This window comes from Serinus canaria, chromosome 7 (genome assembly GCF_022539315.1).
Source record: "Serinus canaria isolate serCan28SL12 chromosome 7, serCan2020, whole genome shotgun sequence".
Lineage (NCBI taxonomy): Eukaryota > Metazoa > Chordata > Aves > Passeriformes > Fringillidae > Serinus > Serinus canaria.
In genome coordinates this window covers 29,489,157-29,500,252 of record NC_066321.1, presented here as the reverse complement: position 1 = coordinate 29,500,252, position 11,096 = coordinate 29,489,157, and positions in this window count along the sequence as shown.

Here is an 11,096-nt window from a genome sequence, read left to right as displayed (position 1 = left end):
ATTCCAACCCAGGATTTGGGGGTTTGCACTGCAGACCTGTCTGTCTGCAGTTGTGTGATCTGCTCAGGAGTTTCAGGAGACTTAATTGAGGTGGTGGCATCCTCCTCAAGGACAACAACATTCACTGTCAGTCCCACTCACAGTGAGACTTTCCATGTTCTGACTCACTGGAGTGTTTCCTCCTGGACTTGAAAGTAAAGGGAGGTTTAGTGCATGGAAAAAAAAAAAAAGTTAAGTTAATTGGCAGAGCAGAACTTCCTTCTGCTGAAATATTGAGCAGTAGGTGTGAGCAGTGGCTGCTTTAAGCACAGACTGTTCAGACATGGCCAGAACTGCCACGTTCTGTCTCACAGGGTGACTCTGCCCACAGCACTCCCTCAGCAGCACCACATCTCTCCTTTTCCCTGGGCTTCTGAAGCAGAATGGAGAGAGGATTGTGGTGAATTTACAGTTGCTGTCAGTAATTGTTGTGGAAATGTGTTTTTATGTAGGTTGGGGCAGATTTGCTTTAGGCAGTCTCGAAAAATTACCTGGAATGCAAAGAGGAAAAAACTACTCCTATGAATTTGTTGGTTTTAAGTAAACACATTGCTATTTTATGTTTGGCTGTGTCTGTCTACAGTAAACTAGTGCTATTTAAAGAATTGGGACTCTGATACCAACTTAATCTCATCATCAGCTAGAGCCAGTTCTGCTCCAGTTTCCTTCCACTCATGGATGGATTGAATACTCACACTTACACTCAAAATGAGAGTGAGGACAGTCTGAGACCATGGAGTTAACTTTGCTTATAAGCAATTGATGAAACTGAGTCCTAAAACTGTTAAGAAACAGATTGGCTCTCTCCTTCATTCTAAACCTTTAAACCATTGACATCTGGCTGTGGAGTGATTAGGCAGAATTATGAAGTATGAGGCACAAAAGGCTTTATATGTGAATGAAAAGAAAAGTCAAAGAATCTGGATCTTGTTTCTTAATAATTCAGCTGGTTTCCAAGGCTGCTCCCTGTACTCAGCCCAAGGTAATGATATCTTTGCTGTGTCACATTTTCCTGTTTATGGTATCCAATTATTAACAAAACAAAACAAAACAAATTAAAATGCAAAACAAAACAAAAAAAAAAAAAAAAAAAACAAAACCAAAAAACCCCCAAACAACTAAATATTCTTGTGGCCATGGAATGTTCTTCCCTGGAAACATGGCAAAGTGCTGGGGATCTGCAGGGAATCCTTCTGGAGGAGCCTGGTACTTCACTGCCCACTTCCACCTTTACCCTCTGAAACATTGAATGCCTTTAAGCTGTTCTCTGAAAGTGGGACATGGTGGGTTTTGCCACAAGGAATGGGGATTTTTACTGGCCTGGCAATGTCCCTTCTGCACATTATAAATACTCTCCCCACCAGTATCTTGATACTGGGTGGTCTTCGAGATGCTGGTTGATGTTTCCTGCTCTGGCTCACATCACGTTCTGATTTCCTCCCGCCCTGTTCCCTCCTGCCTTTGACATTCCCTGCAGTGATAAAGGGAGGCAAATATCTCCAGGATACAGCAACAATGTACTCTTTTAGGTTATTCCATTATCTACCACTGCATCTTGGCACCTTGGTTGCAGCTGAACATACAGGAAATGTTTTATTTCCCTTCCAAAAGCTGTTCTTAACGAGAGATGCTTTGTTCCCTCCTTGTTAGCTCTATGATATCACCAGTATTTCCCAAAACTCTGACAAAAAGCAAACCTGAAGCCTGAGACATGAAAAGCTGCTGTTGCTATGTGCTCTGTCTCTTCCTGTTAGAGGAGAGATCTCCTCCAAGTGATGTTGTGATGAGTCTCTGCTGGTTTAATTCACTGCACGAAGCCTTCGAGGTTGCTGTGTGTGCTTCTCCTAGCTGGAAAAAATGAATCCATCAGAATATCAAACAGGCAGTTTCAAACTGTGATGCCAAAAGGAGGGAACTCATTTTTAACTGATGCAAAGGAGCGTTAAATAGCTGTGAATACACTCAGGTATCTACTTGCTAGTATGCTGTATAGCTATGGGAAGGGATCTTGGCATAAGTTTAAACATGGAGACTCAAATTGGAGGTGTTCAAAGCAATTCTGTCAGATTGATTTTCCTATCAGCTATTGATTGTTATTAAAAATTAAAAATAAAGTCCAAAAGTTGTGGCTGAGCTTGCAGCGGAAGATCCTAAATTTTCATTATATCACAAACTTCTTAATATCATGTGGGGATTGTGGCCTTGTGATGGCAGGTTCCTGAATTTTCATGAACTGCTCTGGGGATGATTTTAAAAAAAATATTTCTGATAAAGAAAAAGGGCATTTGTTCTAAACAAACAGCAAACCTACATCAACATAAGTGTAGGAATGTTTCCAGCCTGTAGTCAGCCAATTACTGGCACAGAGATGTTCTCCTTGACCCTTCATTTGAGCACTATTTAGAAATGTTTTGTTGATATGACCGGTTGTCCAGCAAGGGATTGGCTCCAGGGATGTGGGGTTTGATCCTACCTGTGTGGTTTTCTTCTGCTGGTGATGAGGCAGGATTTCTCAGCATAAAACAAACAAAACAACAAGAGAACAAACTAGAAAAGGCAAATGGGGACTGTGAGCCATTCCATGCTTCAAGTTTCAGTCCTGCAGAATCATGGAACAGTCTGAGTTGGAAGGACCATTAAAGATTTCTAGTCCAATCCCTGCTTTGATGAGCAGGACTTGAACTACAGGAGATTGCTCAGAGCCCTGTCCATCTTCAGGTTTTTCCATACAAAGAGGGTGAGGAAAACCTTTTCAAAGAGAGGAGAGCATCTTTTCCAGCTGTCAGACCCTGGGGTGCTACATCCAGCCAGGGTGGAGCAAAACTAGATTTGATCTATTTTTGGTTACTGGGCTAGTCCTGATCCATGCTGTTATTTGGAGGCTTCCCTTGCCCTTGTGGCTTTCTCCTCACGTTTTGCACTCCCAGATATTCCCTTCCCTCACATTGCCCCAGTGTGTCCTGCTCAAGAGGTCTGCCTGTTTCTCCAGGGTCTTGGTTGTACTTTCATGGAATTTTTTAGAATCTGATGAAAGGAGTGGCATGAAATTCTTTCAGAAAGAAAAGCAAATCCAAAGCAGGGTATGGGTAAGAGGCACTTTGAAAAGGTGCATGAGCTGCCAGGCATCAGGAGCTTCCAGTGACTGCTGAACTGCAGCCACCAGGGTTTAGCTGCTTTGGCTCTTCAGTCTTGAAGACCTGGGCTCCAAAACCCACATATCAGGACTGGTGCTTCACAGGGAACTCGTGAGGTCTGGCAGGATCTTTTGGAGCGTGTCACTGCTCAGTTCAATACCAACAACAAGCTGAATCAGTGGGAAATATGTTTGGTGGCAGTGCAGCACTGAGAAAACTCTGTCCCTGCAGTTCCTGGGAAACTGCTTTTGGTGTCCTCAGCTGGTGTGTGAATATATGTACCTCAAAGAAATGAAAATGGGGGGGGCAATGTGGACATCTTCCACCTGGCACATCCACTGGATGCCACTTCTCAACATCTAAGGATGTTGTCATGTTGTTCCTTGAAGATTGTGCTCTTGTGGAAACCATACTTCAAGTTTCTTTGTTCTTCATTTCTTGCTTTGTTGTGCTCGCAATATGGCATAAAGGTCACTGTGGCTTTAGGGATACATCTTTTCTCTTGTGAAGAAAAAGTAAGTCTTCACATTTTTGTTTCTCTTTTGAGTGAACTGGCTACTAATGGATTGAAAACCATTCTCAGTCTTGGGAAAAAAATGAAGCAAAATGGATCCTAGCAACTAGAAGTAAGACTTGTATTTATAGCTATTTCTTGCCTAGAAATGGCTGGAAAAGTAAGACTGAGGCTGTGGTTTCACATTTCAGCATGAGCTGAACCACCAGGCTCCCTGCCACTGCAGCACCATGGTCTGGCCCTTCCTGGATCCTTCAGTGAGCCAGGACTGTAGGCTGCAAGGGCTGAGAAGTGACCCTGTGACAGGAGCTCCCTGGGGGACACAGGTCTCTGTGCAGCCCCATAGGGTGGGACAGGGGAAAGTACATGGGATCTGTGACTCCAGCTTGGGCATGATGCATAGCCATGTATTGGATGGGATAGCAGTTGTGCTTTCTGCAGCCATGGCAGGTGGCAGGGGCTTCATAAGCTCTCTTAGAAGGCACTGTGTGTCAAAATCCCAGATTTCCTGACTTAGGACAGACACACACTCCAGAATTTTTCCAGACATTGTTTGAAAACATAGAAAGGAGAGGAAGAGGTGGATACAGATCCTGCTGCAAGGTCACCATCTCAAAGCACAGTTCAAAGTCTCTCTGTGCCCTGGTGCTGACTTTGTTACAAACCAGACCTGGGTTTGCACAGCACTGGCTGGGGAGTGCTGGGAGCAGCAGGGCACACGTGCTAATGAGCCCAGCACTTGGCAGCCACGCAGGGAGGCCAGACGTGCAAGGGAGCAGGCGGCATGAATGCAGCCCACTGTGTCACTGCACCACATCCGCGTGGGTCACTCAGGGAAATTAGGGATGAACATTAAATTAATGGCTGTATGAAACCTTCCCCCTCCCAGATGATGGCAAAATTCTCATCAGCTTTGTGGGGGCAAGAACCTCTCCCCGTTCTCATGTAGGTTTGCTGTGCAGACACCGAGCAGCTCATTGCAGAGCTTCCAGCTGGGATCATAATGTCATTTCCTCTGCTATTTGCCTGGATTCCTTTTTCATATGTTCCCATTCCCTCCTCAGGCTTGCTGAAGAACTGCTTTGCTAATTTACAATTTACCTGCCAGATAGCTCTGGTGGAAAGGTTGCTCTGGCTTTCTGAGGAAATTACTGTGCTAATCAGAGAGCTGGTGCGTGCGGCTGGCACGGAGCAAAGCTCGTGCCTCCTTCGGCTCTGTGCATGCAATATCCAGTGTGCAAGCTTTGGCATGAGCCCTCAGGCTGGCCCGCCTCCAGGCCAAGGATCACATCTCCTGTCCCTAGGGAATGTGAAGTTTAAATCAAAGCAGCTCAGCGATGCGGGGAATGTGCCACCAGCAGTCCCTGACTGTGCCCTTCTTCAAAGCAGGCGGTGCCCGCTCTCCCCACGTGCTCGTGGCAAACACAGGCAATGCTGCACTGTCAGGCTCCACTCTTGGCTTCTCCAGCCAGCTTTCCATGCACAATGACAATGGTGTGAAGATGGAAGGAAGGAGAAGAAATGTGGGGAGGCAGCGCAGCGCTGGCACGCTTTGAAAGCTGTCTCCTTCATTCCAGATGTTCTAAATCACATGTGGAGAAGTGTTTGTGGTCAGATGCTGCTTGAAACTGATTGTTGATAGTCTCCTGAGACAGCCTGTGACAAATTGAATAATAAAAATGCTGAAAATAGCATAGTTATTCCCTGGAAAAGCAAAGTTCCCACAATCCAATAAGCTGGGAAAGTTGTTGAACTTTCTCTGGACACAATGTGCTCTTTTTCTGCGTATGTTCTTCAGCTTTCCATGGGTCTTGGGGCTTTTTCCTTATGACCCTTCCTCTTCTTTCAAGCTCCAGGCAGCCACGCTTCCAGCCTCCCCAGCAGCAGCTGAACTGATCACCAGCTTCCACCCTGAAGAGCAGCCTCCTCCTGTACTCCATGAACCTCGTGGTTTGCTCCCTGGTGTCGTGGGTTGTGGCAGGTTTGTCTTTGTAGGACATTTTTCTTAAACTGCTGGGAAAGCTGGCTCACAGGACACCTATTGCTGAAATCTTCACCACAGCCCATCGTGGCCAGGAGCAGTCCTCTCCTGGCCTATGCCATCGTTGATTCCTTTCCCATTAGTCCACTCGTGGCACCACAAGGCACAATCCTGACCTTCCATCCTCAGTGCATGGGCAACCAGGATCAGCCACCATGCCAGGGTTTGGTGCTCTGTGTATTCTCCCTGAAGCAGGAGGCTTGAGGCCAGTGAGTTCCTCAGGAGTGCTTGGTGAGGGCAGGTCCCTCTTGAGAACTTTGTAGTTTAACTAGTGGAAGGGGGGGTTTTGGTGGTGAGAGGAGATTTGCTACAGGCTGCTTATGCTGCAGTAGTGAATTCCATTTCTGGTGGCAGAGGTGATAAAAGCCATGGGTGGAAATGTTTGGAGTGTCCAGAGTGAGACTGTGTGGGCTTTGCTAGCCAACAACAGTCCTTATCATTTGATGGATGCTAAATACATACAAGTGACTAGAGTCTGTCTACTACTGGAAAAATGTCACCAAACCTACCCTTCTGTGTGCTGATTTATCTATTTCTCTGATACTGGAATTAGCTTTAGATCCTGTCCTGTTCTGGCATGAATTGCAGATCTGCAGGGACATATAGTTAAAATTTTCATGCCAATAGATTTAGGGGAAGGTCTTGCAAATATGGGCTCACCTAAGTGATGCATTGTGATGATCTTTTTGTGGGTCATGATTTTGGCCATAGCTCAACATAGTAATTTGTTTTATCTGACCATTCATTCTGGAGACAGGCAATGTTTGGACTTCCAGCAGAGCTCATAACTGAGGTCATCAGCATTTTAGCACGTGGACTTAGTTAAAGTCCTGACCCTATGTACCAAAGTCTTCTCTGATGTTTTTTGTTCAATGGAATATTCCACTCACCCCCCAACCTGCTCACCCAGACCTCTGCTGCTCCCCTGCTGTCAGGCAGGTCACCAGCTGATGCCCATTTTTGTGTCCTCCCTGACTGCTGTGGGCTGTGGAGCTTTGTAAGTGAAGCATCTGCAGTGCAACTATTCCACCCCCACATAAAAATCTGAGGCGTACAGAAAATTCAGGGGTAGAGTAAAACCAAAGAATTGGAGCAGGGTGCGATGAAAAACACAAATGTTTTAGGAGTGTTATAGCCAAAATATGAAAGGCTCCAGTTTCACAATGAAATTAAGTTTGTGCTGAGCTGTTGGTCTGAAGTTTAGATCCTGCATGATGTATTGAGAATAGCATTTGCAAAAGATTTAATCTGCTGACAGGCTGGTGCTCTGTCCCAAAACCACCAGCACAGTTCTCTCCATGACTCTTTCCTACCAGGCACTGCCTGAAATAGTCTAAGAAAAGACAGAAAACTGGCTGTTCTTTTTCTGCCATGAAGATGAAATGCAGAAGATGATGGCTGCAGGAAAGGCTACAGTCTCCACTGTTGTTTTTTCCTGCATAGTTACCTTGCCCTGAGTAATGTCTTGCACTCACATCTTCACAGGTAACCGTGCTGCTGAGTCAGAAATTATTGTGTGATCATCTCAAGAAGTACCAAAGTGACTGTGCCGGTCACCCAGGCTGGCTGAGCCCTGTGCCACCACTGCTGTCCCACAGGCTGCCCATCACTCCCCATCCTCCCTTCTTGGGCTTAGGAGCTCTGTCCCTGCCCAGGTCTGGGCCACCCTGGGTGCTTCCTTCACCAGCAGTAGTTTTCTTCCACATGGACATAGTGGCTTAGATCTGTTGTTTGTTGAGGACGCACTTCTGACATTTCTCCCCCTATTTATCTGAACTTGTGTGTTCATTTGAAGACTGGTGTGTTTTTATGTGAAGATTGCTGGTAGGTGCAACCCTCCCGTGGGTCCTTCTTCCAGCAATTCCCTGGCTCCATCAACAGTAAGTAAATAGAGCTCTTGATATTGGAAAAGATAATTGGCTGTGTAATGCACAGAAAGCAAAATTGCTTTCCTCAAGATGTATTCATCAATTACAGCTTGCCCCAGATGGTGCAGCTTGAACCATTTTCTGGACAGGGAGAAATATGTCCAATAGAAGGGAAGCTGTTTTTGTAATAAATGACTGGGTGCATATGTGCATGACTGTATGGTTTAGCTCTTCCATAATAGATATCCTATCAACATGCTAATGAACATGCAAATGAGAAGTCAAGGATTATCATTATTTTTGAGACAATAATGTGTATTTTGGGGTGTTTTATTATTGTAATTAATGAGAATGTTGTCTGGTCTGCTGGTGTCCCCTGGGCTGGTTGCTGCTCAGCCAGGAGGAGGTAGCAGCCAATGTGCTGCACAAATCCTGCCTCTCCTCTTGGCAAACTCCAGTTTGCCTCCACCCACCAAACCCTGCCATGTACTTGTGGAGGAACTCTATCATCCTACCAGCCTTCTGAGGTCTGAGGTAGCACCAAAGCCAAGCCAGCTGCAGTGAAGGCTCCATATGTATTTTTAATGAAGGTTTTAATGGAAATTCCATGTTTCTCCAGAGGATGTAAGGACAGGACAGTGCTGTGCAGAGTATTCTGAAGAAACGATGCTCCCAGTTACAATTCCAGAGGGTTGCTGCAGTACATGGAGAATAAGCAAAGTCACCACATGGAGGAGGAATGGTCAGGGATTTCTGAAGGGCTTGTCTGGAGGGGCTCAGTTCCCTCAGCTTCTGTTTACTCTAAAATATTTCTGTGGGATTTGAGAGCTCTCAGCATTTGGTGAGATCCAGCTTCTCTGTAAATATATTCCTGTGAGGGTACAAGGTGTTCTGTGACCCTGTCGCTGTCCAGGTGACTCTGCTGACACTCTGGCCATTGACCTTGTCACATTGCTGGTGTTAAATGGGTCTGCTAAGAGTCATTTAATTAGTTTCTTTTTTTTTTTTTTCCGTTTTCCCCTCAAGAATCACTTGTATTGTAAAGCAGACTGAGCTGTGCTGCTCAGAAATGCTTCTGTGATTCTCAGTAATGCATGAGGCAAACATTCCTGTGTTGTCTCACTCTCTGCTCCTTGTGAGGACACCTACAGATTGCACAGTCCAAGAGAAGGTTCCCTCCTGTGACCAAGGTGTCTCTCATTTATGAAGTGAGCTCTTCTGAGCAGGACATGATCAATAAAAACATGACAACTGTATGCATGTCCCAATAGGGCTCCTGTGACATTTAGGTGCTACCTGAATATGATGAACATCTGCCAGCTGAAAGGAAAAAAAAAAACCCAAATGTCTATCAGGGAATCTGCTGGTTGCTGCTGTGGCTGATAATAATGTGAGAAGGAATGAAAGAGCACAGACACCCCACCCACCCTTGTGTGGCTCTTTAACTTCACAGAAAACCACCTAACAGCCACGCTCAGGTCCCTATGTCATGTTGCCTCCTGTAAGAGCAGTAATATCCAAAATGTAATGAGCAGATGGAGGCACTGCTTGCTGTCCCACTTTTTAATGGGTCTAGAAAATACAGTTATTTATCACCCTTGCAGTCAAACTCATGGAGAGGTCTGTGTCTCTCTGAAACAAAATATAGTTGTTACCTTGTAGCACAAAAAATTGTGTGTTTGTGGGATCACAGGGTAATTCAGGCAGGAGGGCAAGCTGGAGATCTCCAGCCCAACTGCTGCTCAAGGCAGGGCCAGCTCTGAGACCAGACAGGGACTTTGCCCCGTTGGCCCTTGGAAACCTCCAAGGACTGAGATGCCCCAGCTGAGGGCCACCTGTGCCTGTGTTACATCCTGTGGTGTGAGTGCCTCCTTGGCTCTTCAAAAGGGCTGTTAAATGCAGTTAGTAAATTTGGATCCCTTATTCAGGACATGGAAAAGAAGCTCCACCCATCAGTGTTTGTAGTCTATTTCCTTTCATTCATTTACAATATAAAATGAAGTTGATCTGGAAGCAGTTTTGGAAAGGAAAATCATATGTCTTTCCAGACCATCAAGTATTGTTGAATTTATTATTGCTTGAAGACAGAGTTATGATCTGGTCAGAGGGAAGTTTTGAACTGTAATGTGAAATGAAATCCCCTTGGCCTGAGGTGAGCCCCTAAGCCTGTGCACTGTAACACAAGGAGAATAATATTTACCACTTAGTGCAAGAGCAAGGATTAATGTTTGCTAGGTGCTGTGAAAATGAATTTATATTAATAGAAATTTTCTTGTTTGCAAGGAAATATATGTGTGCAAAGACCTGGATCCTGTTCTTTGGTGAGAACTTCTTGTTAGCTTTTTTAAATTATGCTTGATATAACCAAAAGGCTCAAGACAGGAAATTCTCCCTCCATATCTCTTCTGGCAGACAACTAAGTGTAGAGACCTGCAGAGATGATGAAAGAAGAAGATGAGGAGATTTTCAGCTGAAGAAGGGTTGACACAAAGTCATGGAGACCCATAACTTGGTGCAGCAGGCTCTAGAACAGAGCCAGGAGGATTGCAGGTCACTGGAGAAAAGGCTGCTGGCACTGAAGGCTGCAGTTATGGAAAGGTTAATGTATTCAAGCAGGGCTGAGCTGGCTCAATTGCCTGGTGGAAGCTTTGCCTCTGCAGGGAGGCCGGGTCATGCAGGTACAGCTCCTGCCTGACCTGCCACTGCTGCCTGGGCTGGGTAATTGGAGCAGGTCACTGGGAGCCTGGCTTGGCTGCAGGCACAGATTGAGAGCCCTGGGAGAGCCAGCCCTGAGCTGGGGCAGGAGTACGTGAGGTGTTTGATTACCCGGCAGTGTTTTCCCACAATTCATGAATGTACTTATCTCCAGAGTTGGGTAATGTGCAGACTTTCAAGTAGCTGAGTCTTGAAGCTTATCAGACACATCAGGCATGGCCTAAAATCTTGAAAGCAAATTTTGCTTAGCTGAAAAGAGAGCTTTAATGTCAGTGTGCAGGGAATTACCTCCCTTCCTTTCATTTGCCTGAAATAAAGGCTGTATTTCAGGCAAAGTGATGCAGAATATGGACAAAAGAGCAGTGAGAGGAGAGTTATACTAAAGGTCTGGAATATGTCTTTGAAATTTATAATGCTCTTTTTTAAGATTAAATGGGGTGAAATTGCTTCAAGATGATCTCAAGAAAACACTAAACACTCTATTCTGCTGAATGTCCTTTTAAGAGTCCCTCTAATTGATTTCAAGACACATGTCTAAAAGTCTGAAAGATCTTCCAGTGAGTCTGTCAGTGGCACAGGGCACCATGACAGCCAGCAGGAGGGCTGTGGATGGGGTAATGCTCACACCATGCAAGGAGCCAGGCGCTGGCACAGCACACAGCTGCCTCATACAGGCCCTGAACATTTACTTCCTTAACCTTGGAGAAGGATTAAATAGCACATGGTTATTTGTGTTAGATTGCTTGGTGGTCAGGTCCCCCATGGAAAGTTATTTATTGGTGCTG